At 55.2% G+C, this 21,383-nt stretch overlaps 1 protein-coding gene across 3 annotated transcripts in view; it reads right to left on the bottom strand.

Moving 5' to 3' along the window:
- TWIST2 (twist family bHLH transcription factor 2) overlaps window positions 1-21,383 on the bottom strand; it is a 50,302-nt gene that overhangs the window by 10,408 nt on the left and 18,511 nt on the right. The window contains exon 2 of one of the 3 annotated variants that reach the window (XM_042953522.1): window positions 19,658-19,758. The exons of 1 other annotated variant lie outside the window; for it this stretch is intronic. The gene's annotated coding sequence lies outside the window, so the exon portion shown is untranslated. Of the gene's footprint in view, window positions 1-19,657; window positions 19,759-20,152; window positions 20,175-21,383 lie in introns of those variants that run through there. One more of the 3 variants, XM_042953523.1, reaches the window with a different exon arrangement.

Here is a 21,383-nt window from a genome sequence, read left to right as displayed (position 1 = left end):
ACCCGGAACCGAAGAGGGAAGAGGAGGGAAGGAGCCTTGGGGGGAGCCAGCAAGAGCAGAGCAGGTGGCAATGAGCTGGAGGGGGGGTTCACTCGGCAGGATGCCCAGCTCGGACCCTAGAAGGGACTTCACACGCACTCTGAGCGAGGCCATCGTCCCCCTGCCCTTTGAAGGGAAAGGGAACGGCTGCTTGCCTTCATCTGGATTCGAACCCAAACCCGGGGCTCTGTGCTTCCTGTCCTCGACAGACCTGGATGCCGGAGAGGGGGCGGGGAGGTGAGGCCGCAAGAGGCCACGTGTGGCGCCCCCTGCTGGAGGGAGGAGAACGAGGCGGGGGGGGGGGGCGGTCCCCGCATCGGGCAGGCAGAGGTCACCAGGCCCAGCAGAGCGCCCACCGGTGCTGCGGGTCAGGGGGCAGGGAGGGCTCCGAGGGACGGTCTTGAGGACCTCTGCGAACAGAGGCAGGCCGCACCAAGCCACGCTGGCCGCACGGCGAAGGAACCAAGACCTGGGAATTGAACCCAGAGCCCCGGGCTCTGGGTGCCACCTCGCCTCAGTGCAAGAGAACATCTCTCAGGCTACTTCCTCGAGCAGTGGGCAACGGGGGTGTGCAGCCACTCCCGGCAGTGAGTCGGCTCTGCCCACGCGCACCCCCTGGCAAGGGCCACCAGCATTCACTTCCCAAGATCAATCTCAGAAAAAGACGCAATTTTCAAAATGCAAAACTGCTGACAGAAATAAATTTATTTTCTCGACCTATTTTCTTGGACGCTCTTTTTAAAAATACTTTGTATTTATTTTTGAGAGAGAGGCAGAGACAGAGCATGAGCTGGGGAGGGGCTGAGAGAGAGGGAGACACAGGATCCGAAGCAGGCTCCAGGCTCCGAGCTGTCAGCACAGAGCCCGACACAGGGCTTGAACTCACGAACCAGGAGATCATGACTCGAGCCAAAGTCGGCCTCTTAACCGACTGAGCCACCCAGGCGCCCCTGAACACTCCTCTTTTTTTATTAATGACCCAGAGAAAACATGCTACTTTAGAAATATCATGCACACGCTCGTGCATGTTCGGAAGAATGCTAAGTCCCTACTTGGTAATGGGAAGAGCCCTACTATGCTCCAGTCATCAGCCCTCACAGCTCTGGGCTCCCTGGTTTCAGCAGACGCTGGAGGTGTGGGATGCGTCTTGAAATGCCAAGAGCACACGGGGTCTGGTGCGAAGTGCGCGTTTCCAGGCGCCGCGGACGTCCCAGTTTTCAGGAGCACGGACGTGGCCTTGGCTCACACACCCCCTGAGCAACAGGCACAGAACCTGTTGCTCCCCAAGCTCTGGACTCAGTTACTTTCAGCCTATGTCACATCCTCAACCTCCAGCACCACGCGAATAAAACTGGCCTCTGCGTGGAAACACATCATATTTAGAAACCAACGAGCACACACTCAAGCGTCGAAGACTCTGTCCAGTTCGGCTGAAGTCGGCGCGTCTACAGACGCAGGCGGGGTGGCACGGGCCACGGGGCTGCGGGGGCTGCGTGCTGAGGCCGCAGGAGGACCGGCCATCCTGGAGGTGGCCTCGCGGCAGCTCGCTGGAGCCAAGGCTCTGGGGTCTCGAGGGAGGGGGCGCGTGGCTGCCGCGGGACGGTTCCACGAGTGAGACAGAACGCGCCCGGGTTAGCAGCCAACGAGAGCTGAGACTGGATAAACCGTCCAACTTCACGGACACACGGAAGAAGAAAGGATAAACGGTCCACAAACAGACCTCAGTGTCCCATCGCAGCTGCACGACCTCTCTCACACGCGTCCCATACGTTTCCTGTGCTCAGTGGCTGCGAATTCAGACGGACATCTTGCAAGCACTCAGGTCTCTCTAGGGACGGACTGGAGAGGGAGAGAGGCAGCGGGGACCCAAGAACGGCAGGGTTTGCTGGACCGGCCATTCTGCCTGGAAAACGTGCACACCCTTGACCCCCTGGCTCCCAGAGTGACGGTACCATCAGCCAGCGGAGCGTGACCCCTGGCCCCTGAACTTCCACTTTTTCTTATCTCGGGGTCTCCGCGCCCTTTTCACGACCTCACCTCCTTCTTGCGGAGTGAAGGGGTCACTCTCCAGTATCCACCTCTCTCTCACCCTGCAGCGGACCTCACACCTGGGAGCTCGCATGCCACAGGGACAGCAGACAGGGAGACAGAGTCCAGGCTGAGATCCAGGTGGTGCAGAGAAGAGGGTACGGCCCCGACGTGAACCCTGCAAACCCCGAGTTAGGTCTGTGAAGATGCCCGCATCAGTGCCCCGGCTCAGCACCAGCCAGGACCTCCAGGGCCCGTGGGAGGACACAGAGATGCTCCACTGTTGGCTAAGAAGGGGCCCCAGCCCTGCGGACACAGTCAGGGTCGCCTTGCCCATCTTGAAGCATTTGACCTTGGCATCGCCCCTGGAAGCTGTGTTTGGTATTCTCTCCCGAAAACGACGTCCATCAGACTCTCTTAGACAAAGAGCTGTGATTCCCAACGTTTTATTTCTGAGACTTAACGCTTCTAATTTCACGGTCTGCCAGTCCACGGGCTTCCCTTGTCTGCGTGGGATCCTGAAGGATCTGGGAGTATGGGTGGATGTGCACAGACCCCTATCGGCCCACAGGGAAGCAGCACTGTCCCCTTCTGTGGTGGGTGGGTGTCGTAGTGTCTGAAAAGGAGTCACATGTCCTGGTGCTGATCCGACACGGATGGGGCCAGGTCCAGAGATACAGGAACATGGTCTTTATCACTCAATTTTTTCAACATTCACTATCCCTGGGTTGAAATTTCCCATACTCAAATCTACGGACTTTTTTTTTTTCAAAATACTTTTCAATAAGAAAAAAATGAGAGATGACTGTGCATGCACATTTCTGAAAAAAAATCGGGGTGCCTGGGGGGGTTCAGTCGGTTGATCGTCTGACTTTGCCTCAGGTCATGACCTCGTGGTTCATGAGTTCGAGCCCCGCATTGGGCTCTGTGCTGACGGCTCGGAGCCTGGAGCCTGCTTCGGATTCTGTCTCGCTCTCTCTGCTCCTCACCCGCTCGCACTCTGTCTCTCTGTCTCTCTCTCTCAAAAGAAATAAAAACATTTTTAAAAATAGTGAAAAAAAAAATCCTAAGGGAGACACCATTTCCTTGATTGTGCGGTACACAGAACGGGTTCCTTCAATTTGACAGGTTTCGTGAGATCCCTGGCTGGCTCCTGACCCCTCCCCCACGGGGACTGTGGGAGCAAAGCGTTTGAAAATAAACAAAAGCATTCCCGGGATGTCATGATGAGGGAGCCCTGACTTTTGCCTGGCTCTCGAGGGCTCCCGTCCCGCTGCAGCGGCTGTGACCCAGACCAGATGTTGTCACGTCCCGCAAAGACCCGTGACCAGCGTCTGTGAGTGCACAGCCTGGCCGTGTCTCCCTTCCAATTGGTGTCTCACCTATAAAGCGGGCTGGGTCCGCCTGTGCCCCAGGTGAGTGGCCAGCGGGCGCGTGGCAGGTGCTCGCGGAGCGTTAAGAGACCCGCACAGAGGGCACTCAGGTGCGGGGCGGTTACAAATGAGGGTGGAGGGGTGTGAGGGACAAGATCCTACTCCGTGTCTCACGCACTGACTTCATCTGGGTTTGGGGTGTCTGGACACTGCAGGCAAATAAATCAGGCAGCCTGATTTATGGCACAAATATAGACAGAATTTTCTGTGAAACGATAGAAAAAATATCTATCGTGCGCAGTGTGGCTGGCTCTGCTTAGACTCGGGAAACACAGGGATGGACAGAGCACAGCTGGTTGGCAGTGACTTTAGGGCTTTGATGTTTAGATATATTCGCTATTTGTGCAACTGGTGCACTTCTAGAGTAGATGTGTGTGTGTGTGTGTGCGCGTGTGTGTGTCACGCTATCACGTACCGTACGTACGCACATACATGCTCCAGACACACGTCACATGTGCACACGTCGCATATAAACACATGCACCCCCCCGCCATTCTTCCCTAAGGGTCACCTTCGTCCCAAGTTTGCTCCAGTCCTTACTGGTGTCCCCGTGTGGGGGCGGAGGTCACACACCCATGCTGTTTCAAACTGGTCCGTCGCACAGGAGCCGGTGTGTGCTGAGGGTGTGGAATGACGCTTCCGCCACACCTGGCCGGTCCTGCCGTCTGGCTTCTGTTTGCCCCCATGACCCTCTGCTGAATACGGCACCTTCAGGATGGCCAGGATTTGGGAGCTGACGGATAAGGAGCCTCTCTGCACCCTGGACCTGCCATAGCGCCAGGGAGCAGGTAGCCAGGAGGTACCCAAGGAAGGCACTGGAATCCCTCTTCTTAAAAGAACATTTTTCTTTTTTTTTTAATTTTGTTAATGTTTATTTATTTTTGAGAGAGAGAGAGAGAGAGACAGGGAGAGACAGAGAGACAGAGTGTGAGTTGGGGAAGAGGCAGAGAGAGAGGGAGACACAGAATCTGAAGCAGGCTCCAGGCCCTGAGCTGTCAGCACAGAGCCCGACGTGGGGCTCGAACCCACAAACCGTGAGATCATGACCTGGCGGGAAGTCAGCCTCTCAACCGACTGAGCCAACCAGTGCCCCAATTAAAAGAACATTTTTCATCACCCACGTGTCAAAGAACACTTCTGGTGTCTTCCTTTCTGGAAGCATCATCAGCCTGAGCAGTCACTGGGGGGGGGGCCCACAGGTGCACGGGTGCCTGTATAGCTGTGTATGTTCCCAAATTTCCCTGTGTCTTTTTTCATGGATTGCAACAATATTCCCGAGTTTGGAAGCCAGAAGCGACCTCTTATATTTGAAAGACAACAGAGCAGCCCCCTGGCAATTATTCTCAGAGCTGAGTAGCTACGTGTCCAGATACTTGCTGGGGTATTTTTCGGCTAAATCCAGGCCTGCTGCTTAAGTGCAGACCCCCCCTTCCACATTGTTCATGCATTTAACTACCATTTGAATTCCAGCTTAACATCCCATAATAACGTCTTTTGCCAAGAAAGACCCCCAGTGTCGATGGCAGTGTTTACAAGGGGATTGGGACTTCCACTTTCAATCCTAAATCCAGAAACCCGCTTTCCCTTCTAGACCCTCTTTAATGGAGTTTTGTCAATAAATAGATGTGATGCAGATGTTCTGCCGAGTCTTGAAGAATTCAGGGTGAATCCACTTTAAAATAAAGTGCACGGGAAGAAAAGTCAGTAGACACAAGGAAGTCCCAACAAAACCCAAAATGGAGGCAAGGGCCTCAAAGACAAGCCAATACACCCTGAGCCAAAGATCAGAAATCAGATAACGCTTAGGGGCAGTGCAAAACGATGAAACATTTTCAACATCGACTATGAGTTATTTCAAGGAAATCTGGTATACCGAGACCCACGTTTAGTAAACACATAAATGACGCCATGGTTACACCCTTTGCAAAGTTTTATGATTTATCAAAAGCTCCCGGGAAAAGTGCCTTTAGAAACCGGGCTTCTCTAAAAATGAACGTGGAGCGACTCACTTTAGATAAGTTTTCTAAGCACACATCCATTTTACAGAGCAGGGCGTACCCGTCCAGGGCCCTGTGGCAACACAAGGGAGACCCATGAGCGACGCCAGATCATCTGCCCTCTTTTCTCAGGGTGTTTCCGTCAGGGCAAGCGAGGCTTTGCTGCGACGACAAACAGACCCCCACAACTCACTGGGGTAACACGGTGGTCATTTGCGTCTTGTCCGTTCTTGCTTGTTCGGGTCAGCGGGGGCTCCTCTCCACACAGCCTCCCAGGACCCAAGTTGGCGGGGTCCTTGCCATCTTGTAGATGCGTCGTTTGGGACACACGCCTTCTGGCCCCTTGGGGCAGCGGCGGGGAGACTGGAGTCGCACACTGGTTCTTCCACACTTCAGCCTGGAAATGCTATTGTCCCTTGCTCCCAAAGCTCATTGGCTGGAACTAGTCACATGGCCTTGCCCAGCTGCAGGGGTCCTGAGGAGCATGAGGGAGACAGCCACTGAGTCCGCCTCAAAGGCCAAAGCAAGGTTTTTTAATAAAGGCTTGTCCAAAACACAAAATAATTTCCCTCGAGAAGCTGTCTGATAATTAAATTTCACTAATCTCTACCAAATGTTGAGATCAGACTTCTGAAAATTCACAGGTAGCAGAAATAATGGCTGGGGACGTAGGGTAGGGAGAGGGTGCAGAGAGCAAGATGCTAAATCAACCAGTGAAAGGACTTAACTTTTAAAAAAAGTACTCATTAAGATCAACAGAAGGGCACAACACCGAGATGAATACGGTGATACGAATTCAACCTGAAGTTGGTGCCGGTGGGGGTCCTAGTCGTTAGCCTCCGTCCTTGTTTGGTTGGGGAGAGGTGGGGCACTGAGGGAAGGCGGGTTATTACTGGAAAGTGCCTCCTCACTCTCCTCCCCCTCCCCTGAGTGATGGGCCACCTGGTCCCCAGGACCGCGGCACGGTGTCCTTGGCGTGAAAGTTCCACTGGGACCCGTGGCTCCGGGAGGCCCGCCGTGGTGCAGTGAGCTGCCATGTTGCGTCTAATGGCACCAGACTTCCGGGGAGGCTCCTGTGCTGCCCTTGGAAGAAAGCTCCAAGGTGCCTCAGTGGACTGGCCTTTCACGGAGTCTTCTTGGCATCTGTCCCCAGGATCGCTGGGCATTGTTCAAGCACATTCTTGGGTGTGGTGAATCCATCTACTCCAAGTTCCGTCTTCCGGGGCTGCCTGGACACGACGTTTCTCCCTCTCCTTCCCGGCTCTCTTTCGGAAACTACACTTCCACCACGATAGGAAGGTTTGGCAACGGGAGGTCACTCGGAGGCTCCCTCGTGGAGCAGCTTCTCTTGCTGCTGGGAATCCGTGCTGAAGACAGAGCTCCCGCTGACCCAACACACAACCCCTCCACTGCCGCACGCCTCCCTGCCTTCCCTCTGGACCCGCTTGCCCCGTTCAGCTCATAAGCGTCATACAGTCACACACCAAGATGGCGGCCAAGAGCACCGCACACATGCAACAACCTAGTGGCTCCAGGAAGCATTCTAGAGGATTGCTTTCCCAAATGTTGAGCAAGGTGAACTCGGGGCTGGCTGATGGGGTTGCCATGTACACTGGGCTCATCTTTGCTGCACCGGTGACCCTACGGCACCCTCTGGGGAGAAATCTGAGTTCTTCCGTGCACCTTGTGCTGTGGACCAAAGAAGCAGAAATGGAAATGTTTCAGTGAACCAAAAGGATGTGGACAGAAACCATTTTCCCTCCGGTATAGTTTAGCTTGAGGCTTAGGTATTAATTGTGGAGTCAAAGACATAATTGACACTAAGCAAAGCTGTGACCTTGGATATTTACAGGGGCGCAGGGGCTAATGTTTCACTAGCGGCTGGGGACTCAGACCCCAGAAGAGGGTCTTGGCAGGCGTAAAACATGGGCGCCTTTCTGTTGCTCTTTAGAACACATTTCACGTCTTAGTGGGAAACTCATTAGCGATATGATTGCGAGCTAAGATTACCAGCATACTCTAAGAATGTAAAAACCACCTTGGCTGCCTTTCCAAAATGATCCTAACATATTCCAAAAGCCCCTTCATCCCCCCAGGGTGGTGCAGAGCCGTTACGAGGAGGTTTTGCAGGATTCCTGGAGATCTCGAGGGGGAATTCTCGCCCTTACTCCCAATTCTCAGACAGAACCTCACCTGCTTGACAGATACCAACCCCCAGGCCCCGGGCAGGGAGGGTGCCCAGACCTCCGCACGCTCCGCGGGCCGTGGGCTGGTGCGGCAGACAGAACACCAGACAGCCGTGACGGGCAGAGTCACAAACAGAACACTCTCCCCTCGTCAACTGTGCACAACAAACCCCCGAGAGGCCAGTTTTTCATTGTCCACCTCTTCGCCGGGACCCAATAAAACTGGGTGAAGCAGGGCCTCGGCGGGGTGCCGCGTGGGCCCTGGGAGGGAGAAGGTCGGGAGGAGTGGGGGACCCTCCAGCCCCGCAGCACGCCCTGAGATGGCCCGAGCGCTACAGGGGACCCCGAGAGGGAGGCGGCAGCCCCACGGTGTCCCGGCCCCCGTGCCATCTGCACTGTTTGGGACAGACCTGAGAACTGACGGGCCAGGAGGCTGGGGAGGCTCCCGCGGGCTGGACTGGCCCCAACCTGCTCCCAGCTTCTCCGGGAAACATGTCTTCATGTGTGTCCTTCACTGCCACGTCTCCTCCCACAGAGAGAAAGCTCAGTCGATGAAACCCTGGCCTCCCCCTGCCTCCTCCCCCGCCCCAGAGAAGCTGGAGAAGTGGCCAATGACTGATTTGGGAAGAGAAAACGGAGTGTATTCAGCGCAGGGTCTGGAACCCTCTGCCAGGAGCTGGAGCTGGCTGCAGGGACCAGGCGTTCCCCGTGCACCCTTCCAGCAGGTTCCCCACCCGGTGGACCACGAGGGGGGCCCACCTTGGTCCAGTTCTGCCGGCACCGTGGGGGAGTCGGCCTGCGTCTGTGAGAAAGGTGATACTGCACCGGCCTTGTCTGTCTCCGGTCTCCATGCGCGGGTCGGGGGAAGGGCACTGCTCATCCCACCCCTGCCCTGCTGGGGGGCACGTGCGAGGGAACCACACCCCTCCAGCCTGGTAAGTATCCAGCCCGAGGCCCAGGATGCTCCTGGCACTCACACCTGGGCACCCGTGGTGTGGCCAGCAGGGAGCGGGGTCCACCGTGCACCAGCTGGGGCTTGCCAGACCTCCAGCTGTAGAACTTGCCATGGGGCATGAGGCTGCTTCAGAAGGAAGCTTCCATCAGGCCAGGCTGAGCCCACCTGCCTCCCGTCTGCCACCTGCCATCTGAGTGACCTTGGGCACATCTCTCCAAGCTGGTCCTCACTTCTCCCAGGTAGAAATGGGGGGGGGTGCCTGGCTCAGGGGTCTTCATGGTCCCTGGGGGCCTCATGACTTTCTAGAAACTCAAGGAGACTGGAGGGCTCCCTCACACGTTCTGTCCAGGGGCACAGATGGCATCCGATATACGTGTTCCAGAAAACGGGGTGAAGGCGTACCGTCCGTCGTTGGCCCACATGCTTAGCTCGGAAGGTCCTCACGGTCCTTCTTGGGGAGGGGCCTGGTGTTAGCAGAAGGATTTCTGAACAGAAGAGGAGGCTGGGAGGGAATTCAGAGAATTCAGAGGGAATTCAGGCCAGTCCCAGGTGTCCCCCCGCCCCGCCCAGGGCTGGGGGACAGAGGGGCTGCGACCAGACCCACCGCTCTTGCCCCCGGCTTCGTGGACTGACCTTCCCCGGCCACGTAATACAAAAGTGAGGCAGGTGTTCCAGGAGAGAAAGCCACAGTCATGTACGTCATGCAGCTGGGAACCAGCGAAAACACAGCCCCGTCAGGTTTTCGTTCCCCAGGGCCACCTCCCTCTCCACAAGGCAGAGCCAGCACACCCTCCGCTGTCCTTTCTGAATGCCCCGGAGGCTGGGGTCCACCTTCCTCAACGCCTCCACGCACTCGGGGTGCCTCCCTGGCCAGGCTTCTAGAAAACTCTGCTGCTCACACACTGTCTTCCCTGCTCTGTTTTCAAATTCCCATTCCCTCCCTCCTATTGGAACGAAAGGGCCATGTGGTCGAGGAGGGCTGGGCCATCCCACCTCCGTCACTTCCCTGGTGTCTCCTGCCCCTCCCCCTCCACCGTGCTCTCCCCCCTCGTCTGCCCTGTTTAATGTCAAGAGAGCCCGCCCAGCTCCTCAGGAACAGCAGCTGCAGAAGCGAGCACGAGTGGATTTCACATCAGCAGAGTTTTCCCAGTGAGTAATGTGGTGAAGCCATTGTCTACACTCGCATGGGTCCTGCTGGCCCGGCCTGTGCTCTCGGGACAGTGAGAAGAGCAGGCCAGGAGAGGCGGCTCCCGTGGGCAGGAAACGTCCTCTGCCCTGTCCTCACAAGCAGGCAGGGTCCAGTGACTGCCACGGTGCCCCTCCGAGGTCCTTGAAGCGCGACAGGCAGAAAGTGGAGGTCCCAAGTCCCTCCAGGGCCACGCTGACCACAGGCTGCCCGGCCCTGTCTGAATACCCTCGGGCTCACTGTCTCAGGATGGGGAGACGTTTGCGCTCGGGGCAGCTCTGTCCGGCAGACATCGGCTCAAGCCTTCCCCGGCTCTCTGCCCCCGGGGCCACGGTGGACAGGCCGCCCCCAGCACCCGGCCAGTCGCACAGCAGGGCAAGAGGTCAGGCACCGGGAAAGCCGTGGGGCCCAGACACTGGTCATCCCAGAGCCCCCTCTCCCCTGAGCCCTGCCCATCGGGAACTGGGTCTGCCCGGCCCTCAGCTGCCCTGGGCGGCCGGGACTGCCCGGGTCTCTGCAGGCTCAGAGAACACCCTTCTCCTCTGTAAAAAGCAGCTTTTTGTTCGGCCAACACTCAGAAGTGGGTTATCACGGCAGTTCGGCTGCCGGAGGGCCCCCTCGCCAGGGCAATCTGAGTCGCACACAGCTCTGCCCCGCAAGAGGCTTTCCTCCCAAACCCAAGTGTTTTCACAGCCCATTAACCCTGGTGGCGAGGCCAGGGCAGCGCGGAAGCTCCGTGGTGGCCGCTGCCTCGGACGGCCAATCACCGCAGAGGCGAAGAGGCTCTGAGATCATAATAACATGAGTCAACGCGAACCCAAATTAAATTCACACATGCTTCGCGAGCGCGGTCTGTTTTGCAAGGCAGGGCACACCGGCACGGCCAAGGACGCACGGCCAAGGACGCACGGCTCCTGCATCTGTCGGGGCCGCGGCGCAGCGGGGAGAGCAGCGCTGGTGTATTTCCCAGCCGCCAGGTTGTCGACTCCCTGTGCGGTCCTGACCCCCCGAGCACGGCACTGTGTGTGTGCGTGCAACGGTGTGCGAGGGGTGCACGTGCAAGAGTGTGTGAGGGCAAGGGCGTGCATGGTGTGTGCATATGTGAGACACAGATGGACCCAACGACAGAAAGAGATGCCGTGTGGCCCAATGGCTCCCATGGTTGGGAGAGCCCAGGCGGGAGGCGGGCGGGGGGGCGCTCCTGGGGTGCAGCGCTCTCTGGCACCTCCTGACACAGATGTTCACAGATGCAGACCACGGACTGGGGCGACGCACAAGCCTGGGCTGCTGAATGGAACTGAGCCACGACAGGGAAGTGAGCTCACAGCCAGGAAGGTAGGCTGGCCAGTCCAGGGGAAGCCCCGGCACAGGTGAAGCAGGCCTGGGAGGGGGCCCTCTAGGAGGGAGGTGAGTGAGCAGGGGGGCCGAGAGGAGCACAAAGGGGACCCTCACTCTGCTCTCTGTGACCCCCCGTTAGCCAGGGCTCACTGAAAGAGGCAACACCAGAGATCACTGCTCTGGACACAAGTGCCCCCGACATTTAGTAATAAAATCTCCTTGGGGCTCCCAGGTGGCTCAGTCAGTTAAGCGTCCGACTTCAGCTCAGGTCATGATCTTGTGGTTCGGGAGTTGGAGCCCCGCATCGGGCTCTGTGCTGATGGCTCGGAGCTTGGAGCCTGCTTTGGATTCTGTGTCTCCCTTTCTCTCTGCCCCTCCCCTGCTCACACGCTGTCTCTCTTTCTCAAAAATAAACATTAAAAAAATTTAAAAAAATAAATAATGCCCCCATTCCTTCCTTAACACACCATAGCTTGCCACCCGGTCCCTGGTTCTGGGGGTGAGAATCACGGGGGAGGGATTTTCAGCACATGCCTCCCAATGGGGAAGAGGCAGCAGGGAAGAGAGCAGAAAACCCCATGAGCAGTTCTAAGGCACAGCCTTCCCTAGAAAGCAGCAGAGGTCATGAGTGTGTGCGTGTGTGTGTGCGTGGACCCTATGATGCGTCCCCTAAAGTGAGCCAGTTTTGAGAGTGGAGGGGGCAGTTAACAAGCAGACTCAGACACGGGAATTAACCAGGACAGTCCTAGGAAGATGGACAGGGACGGTCACATTGATGGGGCGCTCTTCACCCCCACTCAGTCCAGTGGAGCCCCCATGATGATCTCTTCATCACCGAGCCCCCATCTCTCCAAGATGCCCGGGCTGGGGTAAGACAAGGGCAGAGACCCCCCCCCCCACCCCGAGGGGGGCACAGGCTCAGCGGGGAGAGAGCCTGGAAGCCGTGTGTCCAGGCTCCCTGCCTCCCTGTGCCTGCCGGAGTCCGTCTCTGCATGAAGCGCTCATTGGACTGGATGTCGTATGATCAGAATTCTCGTTAAATTACGGTCTCACTTTTCATTACTTGGGCGTCAGCCTTTCTATACGATTACATGCCCTCCGTTGGTATGTTTAATGGGCGAATTCTTGCCACGGCCTCCAACATTAACATTTAACAAAACGTTAAAGAGAAAAGTCAGCTCTTGGAGGTGGCCGGCAGTAACGAGAGCAGGTCGCGTGTCCAGCTGGCGGCCCGGCCGCCACTCGACTCGGCTCCTGGGCCCGGGTCTAGGATTCAGTCTGCACTGTCACTCCTGTCTGGGGGCACATGTCTTCATTCTGTGTTATCTCCTGGAGGAAGAGACGCCACATGAAGCTGGGGGTCCTGGCCTCACCTGGAAAACCCATCAGGCGGGTGCTGTCACCTGCACTGTGTCAGGGTTCCTGTGAGCTGCTCTGCCGTCGCATTTAACTCCAGATTCACTGCAGAAAATCGTAGCTCTGTCTACAGGTGTCCACATGGACTCTGATAAGGGGACACGGCCACGGCCAGGCCTGCGCCCCCTGACGGCAGAGACCCGCGCATTAACAACTCACTGGCTGGCTCACGGAGAAGGGAGGGGTGCGGTCAGGGAGCAGGGCACCCCAAGAGTTAGGGGTCACAGCTGTGCACAGAGAACTTTGGTCTTTACGACCTCTAAGGCTGTTCTTGCATAGACCTGCCAGACCCCAGCCTTTTTTGGGGTTACCCTGGGAATACCGCTCGCGAGAACCGTCCCCTTCACCTGCACCTGAATAAGACACGCATGCAGGTTCTTCCGGAAGTCTCTCTGGCACTATTTCATTCGGTGTCCTTCTAGTCCTCACCCTGCCCCCCACCTTCCAGTGACTTCCACGCCAGGGCCCAGAGACAGATAGCACCTCTGCCAGGGACGGCCCTCCCGTCCGCCCCCCTGCTTTGTCAGACATTCTCCGATATGTCTGCGGTCTTACTCTTCCATATATACTCCAGGATAATTGTGTCCAGTTAAAAATCATACTAAATACTTGAGTTAATTGGGGAAGGAAATGTCACGGCCATGGTAATAAGCATTTCCAAACAGCATCACAGTCACAGAGGGCTCCTCATTCAAAACAACATTCTGCTGGACTTCCCTATCCCATAGTTTTCATGAGGTATTATATATTTTTGTTTTCTGGCCCCTTGGATTTCATTACATGGTCTAATTGGCTATTGCTAGCATGCATGAGAGTGTTTTCAAAAAGCATCTTCTCTGGGTAACTGGCCTCCATTCTATATGGTTTCATCAGTCGTAAAGGTTTTGGAGGGACGTTTTTGGTGATGGGGTGGGGGGCAAGGTTCCTGGTAGACAATATCTCTTATTGTTCTGTTTTCTGGTAGACCTCATCATTATTTCTTTTTCTTGTTTTACAGAATCACTTAAAACGTTCAAAGCAATGTTATAGAACAGTACGTCGGGGAGAACAGTCTTGACTTTGACACAAATGACTTGACTGTCACTTCGACTTCCGAGACGCATACTCTAGGAAGGGGAGGAAGAATCTTTTTATTGTAGCTTCTGAAGATCCTAAGTACGAGAGTTTAATGTCAGAAATACATTGAATTTTCTCAAATGCCTTTTCAGCATCCACCGAGATGATCCTTTCTCTTCTGACCGTGGATGTGACGAACTGCATACAGAGCAGTGAGGGTCACGAACAATTTCAGTGCTGTTGACAAATACTGCCCGTGTGTCAACGCCCAGGAAAGGACCCAAAGGTGAAAGAAATCACCCTCATCGTCCATCAGTAAAACCTCCATGTCGTGGGTCTTACACTTTTGAAACATCACAGAATTTATTTTTTTAAGTTTATTTATTTTGAGAGAGAGAGCGAGAGAGAGAATTCCAAGCAGGCTCCTAGCTGCCTGCACAGAGCCCGATGCGGGGCTCGAACTCATGAACTGTGAGATCGTGACCCGAGCCGAAGTCAACTGACAAGTCAGAGGCCTACCAACTGAACCACCCAGGAGCCCCAGAGAATTAATTTTTCTTATACTTTACCTGGAATTTGGGTTAAGTTCCTAATGAGATGGGCCTGCTTGCTTTGTTTTGTTTTTCATGTTTCACGGGTTTTGGTATCACAGTATGACAGATACCTTGTGTGTTGGGGGCTGTCCCCAAAGGCGGGGGGGCTTTCCACAGTCCCCAGGAGGAACAGACCCACCAGGGGTGCTTATTTATTGCCTGAGTGATCCTTGAAAGAAGAAGGGAGTCATCCAGAGAAAACATACTTTGAGGCTGATACCACTTGAGAAGTAGTTCATGAAACATTTTACAGTCATTTCCCCAGGGCTTTGTTCTTCCCAGTTTCGAAATTCTTAGGAGTACAAAAAGTTACGAGCCACTGAGAGCCCCCGCCTCGGTTTCCCTTTGGTGAGGGCCCAGCGGCTGCCGGGCGCCCTCACACGCAGCTCGGCACCGGGGCCCCACTCTGCCAAGGCCCCACGCCCACAGGCGGCGAGAGGGTGAGGATCTGAACCTTACCCTGCGGGCCTCGGGGCCCCCGCCCCCCCAGCCCTGCCCGATGGGGGAGCCCCGCAAGGGGCCAGTTTCCGTGACTTTTACTTACGTTTTCTCTGTGGCACCCGAGTCTCCCGCAGTCAGCCTTCGTCGGGGCCTGAGCAGCGCTGGTCCAGAGGTCTCGGCCAAGGATCTGTGAGGTGGTCTTTCCATCTGTTCACCTGTGGTTTCGATGCATGGGGACAGGGGAGACATGCACAGAGGCCCGTGGCCCCCGGCATGGGGATTTGTCTGGCTCGATCTACGGCGTTCCTGTGACCCTGGTCAGGCAGCTAAAGTTCACAGCAGTTTCTTGGCTCCCATCTGCTGCTGGACGTCCAGCTCGGGGGAAGCCAATCCCTGTTTCAAGGTGACGTGCAATTCTGCGATTTCTAGCAAACGACAGATGCCGGCCGTAGGAAAAATAAAGCATTGGGGACGAGCCCCTTCTCAGAGTGCTTGGCCGCCATCACATAGACTTCATTTTCTCTTCTCTGTTCTTTTGGCCAAATCCATTTCCCCCCACGGAGGAAGCTGCCGGAAGAATGGCAAGGAGCCTCTCCCAGGGGGTCACACTGAAGTGGCCTTCTCGGGAGGACCCGCAGCTGGGTTCGTCCCTCTTATCTGTCATCTGGGCTCCTTGAACGGCCAAGCGTCCGCCATGCCCACTCCAGAGCAAAGAGCTGGGTCCACTGTGGCCTGAGACAGTGATGTCCTCCAGATGTCCCCTGTCCCCAGCCAGGATGTGCCCGCTTAGGTCAAACCATTTAAGAGGCGGGAGAGCCAATGAATGTATTTCATATTTTCTGCATTGTTTCCTGAGTCTTCTGGTAGTAAGAGAAAGTGAATCCACCCAGGCTGCGTGAGCTCCGCCTCTCCCCCGTCTGACTTTATTTATTTTTCTTCCTTCGTGCATTCTACCCGAAGTCGCTGATAGAGCCTAGCTGACTGCAGGGGCTCCACAGCGGGGGGCATGGGGAGGGTATCTCCAGTGTGGTAGAGACAGACAGACGAGGACAGAGAACCCCACTCATGCAGCCTTGCTTGCTCCCGGGGGGGCTCGGGGGCCCGCGGGGCCCAGCACAGGCACGTCTCCTGCCTGACTCACAGCTGGCACCCAGGGGATGTTCACCTCGATCTCCAGGGGAGAGATGTCTCTGTTCCAGAAGACGAGGAAAGGGCCGGGATTTATGTCCTAAAAACAAAAATACCTGCTGGCAGCCGGAGAAGGACCGGGCCAGGGCTGGTGCGGACCAGCGTCCAACAGGGAGAAAGTCAGCGGGCTGCTGTCCAACCGCGACACAAATCATCGAGAAATGTCAGCGTCTTGTAGCAGCACGGGGGTCCGGGGCCAGCTCCTCTGCCAGCACCCTCACATTTTCCCCATTCTTTTGCAAAACAAAGACACTTGGTAACTGTATCGCACATCTTCAGCTCCGAGAACGTGGGACTGAAGAGAGACACTGCGTGTGCAATTAAGATAACCACAGCAGCAGGCAAGGTGGGACTTTTAGGCAACTCTGGTTTCCATTTTTTGGACTTGGTCACAGACCAAGTGTCTGGGCCATCGTGTTCCCCAAGTGGCTGTTCCCCTTGACAGATGACGGCCGCCACCCCCACAAGGTGCCCACCTTGGTCTGTGATTCCTCTTTGGGGTCTCGTAACTGGGGAAGATGGTCCCCACCCCTCACCGTCCCACCCTGGGCCTGCGCTCTGACTGCTTTGTGCCTGTTGTCTCCCAGACAGGTTGTTAACCTCCCCAAGACATTGGCCGTGTCTCTGCAAGATGCAGAACTGCAAGTGAACCATCCTGGTTTTCTTCAGCAAATATGTATCAGTGAGCTGAGACAGAGTCACCAACACGGCTTTGAGCCCGTGCACGACACAGTCCCCGTTCCCGGGCTAGGTTGGGGGACAGGGACAGCAGACCAGGAGATGAATCACAGGCTTCCAGCTTCTCTTGAGCAAGACCTGAACAAACACATTTTATTATTTTGTTTTTTGGAGCTGAGATGTTCCAGAACATTCCTTACAGGCTCACTTATCAAGTCTTTCCAGACAATGTGACTTTGGGTCAAGTTTTGCTTCTGTCCTGCCCTGACAGGGTAGCTTTGCAGGACACTACGTTGTGTTTGAGAATGTGTACGTACGGACGTCCAGCTGTCTTTAGCTCCCGGTCTCCCCCTGCTCCCTCCAGCCACCTCACCCTCCTCGGCCCCATGCACAGCCTCGCAGGGCAGAGCCCTCACTGCATTCAGATCCGCTCAAGAGAAGCCACGAGCAGGTGCCCCGGAGACGGATGAATCCATGCCTTCCTGGTTTGCAAACCACCATGACCCAACACTGACACGTGGTATCGTAACCGGTAGCTTAACCTACTTGTCTCCGTGGCTGGACGGCAAACCTTCCACAGGACAGACCAAATCACCCTCACCTTTATGTGTCCAGCACCAAGCATAAGACTGCAAACAGTCAGTGCTCAATAAATGTGAGCACCACATAACGGAAAAGCTCAGAAAGAATAACTGTTGCATCAGACCAGCTATTTGGAACCACCCACTGAGTGGGTCCTGCTGGAGATACGTCCATGACCTTCAGATTTTCCTTCTTCAAAAGGAGGAAACACTGGTCATCTGTCCACCAACCTACTCAGGTGCCTACGGCCAAAAGGGCATCTGTTGGGTGTGACGTGCCCACGTCCCCGGTGAGGCCCACCTCCCCCCAGGCATGTATGTGCTAGTTCATAATTCACGGTTCCTAGAGCCTCTGGGAGCTTTGGGTGCGTGACCTTGAAGATGCAGTTATCAAATCGGCAGATGTGTAATCCAACTCCTAGAAAAGAAAGACCATCACCTTTTCCTCCACAGACTGGCCAAATTAAGTTACTAAGTCTAAACACAGGCAAACAAAAAAGGGGCTCTAATTTCTGTAAGGCTTTGGACTCAAGCCTGTCTCTGAAATCCGTAAGAATCACTTGTACCTGGAGGGTGCTGGAAGCCCTGACATACCCAGGGCCATGCTCCTGAGACCCCTTCTCAGACCTGCTGAGCCCCGCTGGGCGGCCAGCTTGCTCAGGGAGTGGGGGCAGAGAGGGCCTGGAGTGGGGGGTGCCCAAGAATTGTTCCCCTCTTCCAGTTACTATGGCAGGAACACCTCCTGAAAGTTCTGTTGGTTTTTTTTTTTAATGTTTATTTATTTTTGAGAGAGACAGAGAGAGAGAGAGAGAGCAGGAGAGGAGAAGAGAGGGAGACAAAGAATCCAAAGCAGGTTCAGTACAGAGCCCGACGCGGGGCTCGAACTCACAAACCATGAGATCCGAGCCAAAGTTGGATGCCTAACCGACTGAGCCACCCAGGCACCCCCTGAAAGTTTTCACTGTAAGAAAAAACACAGGTGCAGCATTATTTACTATCAACAAGAAATGGAAGCAACCTAAGCATCCAATGATGAATGAATGAGTGAATGAAAGAAACGTGGAATATACACACAATGGAATATTATTCAGCCATAAGAACAATGAAATCCTGCCATTTTTGATGGTGTGGGTGAGTCTTGAAGGCATTATCCTCAGTGAAATAAGTCAGAAAGAGAAAGACACATACAGTATGATCTCACTTATTTGTGGGATCTAAAACAAAAAACACCTCACAGATACGTAGAACGGATTGGTGGCCGCCAGAGGCCAGGGGTCAGGGGTGAGTAAAATGGGTGCAGGAAGTCAAAAGGTACAAAGCACACAAATCCCGGGGATGCCACGCACAGCATGGTGACTACAGCTAATAACACTGTCTTGAATATTTGACCGTGGCTAAGAGATAAGATCTTAAAAGTGTTCATCGCTAGAAGAAACAGTGTTGTAACTATTACCGTGGCTGATGTTAACCAGACGTTTCGGGGAGACCATTTCACAATATCCACAAGTATCAAATCGCTGTGTCCTACACCTACAACTGATACAGTGTTATATGTCGATGACGTCTCAACAAAAAGAAAAAAGGCCTACATCTGAAAGTTGTAAAAGTCAAATGAGATGATGTATGTAGGGTACCTGGACTGAAAATAAATGTATACTCCTACCTTAAAAACACACACATGGCACAAATTTTACCATCTTTGTCATTTAAAAAAAATTTTTTTTAATCTTTATTTATTTTTGAGAGAGAGACAGCGTGTGAGCAGGGGAGGGGCAGAGAGAGAGGGAGACACAGAATCCGAAGCGGGCTCCAGGCTCTGAGCGGTCAGCACAGAGCCTGATGTGGGGCTCGAACCCACGGACCGCGAGATCATGACCTGAGCCGAAGTCGGACGCTTACCCCTCTGAGCCCCCCAGGCACCCCACATCTTTATTATCTTCAAGTGTACATCTCAACGGTGAATGGAATGTCCACGTTATTGTGCAACCGATCCCCAGAACTTTTTCATCTTGCAAAACTAAAACTCTGTTTCCATGAAACATTCCCCATTTTCCTCTTGCAAGGCTTCTGTCTCCATGCATCCGACTCCTCCAGGGACGTCATGTAAGTGGAACCATGCATCATTTGTCTTTTTTGTGACTGGCTTGTTTCACTGAGTGTCGATGTCCCAGGTCCCTCCACGTTGTGGCGGGTGTCCGAACATCCTTCCTTTTAAGTTGTTCTACTGCAGGGGTAGACCACGAGGGGTTGATCCGCCCAGCCCTCCAAGAACATTTCGGCTGCTTCCTCCTCTTGACGCCTGTCATGAACGCGGGCACACACATCTCTCTTGAGAGACCCAGCTTTCCATCCTTTTGGGTGTGGGCCCAGAACCAGGATAGTTCCGTGTTTAACTTTTTACGGAACCTCCACGCTGTTTTCCGCAGTGGCTGCACCAGTCCGCGTTCCCACGCACACCACACGAGGGTTCCCCTTTCTCCACGTCCTCGCCAACACCTCACCTTTCTGTCCTGATGGGTGCGAGGGGATAGCTGTGGTTTGATCTGCACTCCTCTTGCGTTTAGGGACGTGAAGCACCTTTTCTTGTACGCGTTGGCCATTTGTAGATGATCTTCGGAGAAATGTCGATTCAAGTCCTTTGCCCTTTTTAAAAATCAGATTATCCGATTACAAATCAGATCACAAATTGTTAAGCTGTAGACATTCTTTACGCGTTCTGAATGTTAATAAATTTGCCAAGATCTTCTCCCACTCTGCAGCCAGCCGTTGTCTCCCTGTCCATTAGGGTTGATAAGTCCCTTTGGTCTATTTTTGCTTTTGTTGCCTGTCTTCTGAAAATTTTCCCGAGAGGGCCCAGACTGTTCTTTCTGCAATAAAGTTCCAACCCCATGGTGGTGAACAAGTTATGGCAGTAGCCTGTGGCCATCACCTCTCTGAAAGAGCTCCTCACTGCCGTCGACGTGCCTTCCCGCCCTGGGTGGACAAATACTCATCACTCACTTTTCGAGTGAGTCTGGCACGCATTGGTATCTCTCTGTGGAGTCCTCCCCGGCCACATCCTTGAAGGAAGACCACTTGAAGCATCAGACATCTGCACCCCGCTCTCCCCGCTAACATGATCAGACAGCACCTCCAACACCGCCTCGTCACGCGGCATTCCCTCAGTCACATGTCAGTCCCCGCGCCCGCTGCTCCCAGCAAGGCAGGACCCCTGTGCACAGCATCCAGCTGTGGCCGTGCTGAGCCGTCACATTTGTTCCTTCTCTACGTCCGCCCCCCCCCCCCCATCTCCAAACCAGCCGGAATCTTGCAGATGTCAGACACCCCTGAGAACACAGGTCAGGGAACGATTCTCTCTTCAAGATCACAGGCCCCTGAAGACTGGGGGAGAGGCACCACCGTGGGGTCAGAGCGCATAAATTCAATCCCAACCAGCCCCCAGCCAGCGCACGGACTGGGCCTGATGGGTAATGACCCCTCTGAGACCCATACTCGGATCTAGAAAATGCGAGGAGTAGCCCCCACCCCAGTCGCTGGACTGTCGTGGGGGACTTCATGGCTGCTTCGGGCCCCTGTACTGTGCCTGACATGCAGGGAGTTCCTCAGTACTTGCTGAGCCATTAGAATACGTCCCCTCCACGCTGTGCCAATCGCCACACCGAGCCCAGTTGGCCATGTCTGCGCCAGTGGGCACCCAGGACGGTGTGGGGAACCTGGTACCGGAGAATCACCAGCTCGGAACGCGGTGATCTGGACAGTCTCAGCCAGGGATGCTCAGCTGCCCACCCTGGAAACAGCATCTTTTATCTCGTGAGGGGCAGCTAGGGGCCCTGTGGTCCAGCCCAGTGATGGCGTGACCGAGTGATGGGGGTGGGGGTGGCTGGGTCTGTGCTGGCCACGCCCCCAAGTGCCGTGTGCCTTAGACGGCCTCCTCACCTCTCCTCGGAGCCAAAGCTATGGGTCGTGTGTGCGTTAAGTCTCGCTCGGCTGCAGAATCACCGAAACACAATGTGCACCAGAGTGAGGGGTCAGATCCGGGCAGATGGTGAGCTTGCAACCCGGGGGCCCCCCCAGCCTCAGCCCTGACCCAGGAAGGCCCCGGGGCCCCCCAGAGCTCCCTCCAAGGTAGCTATTCCGGGGTTGGCCGAGAGCCTCTAGTCCTCTGGGAGCCCCAGGCTGGTGCACCCGGGGGCGCGGTGGCTCAGGCTCGGGTCGGGGGGACGGAGCCCATGATGACCTCCACCCTCCCCTGACTGCAGCTCCCGGGG

This window comes from Panthera leo, chromosome C1 (genome assembly GCF_018350215.1).
Source record: "Panthera leo isolate Ple1 chromosome C1, P.leo_Ple1_pat1.1, whole genome shotgun sequence".
Lineage (NCBI taxonomy): Eukaryota > Metazoa > Chordata > Mammalia > Carnivora > Felidae > Panthera > Panthera leo.
This window is presented reverse-complemented; position numbering and strand designations above follow the sequence as displayed.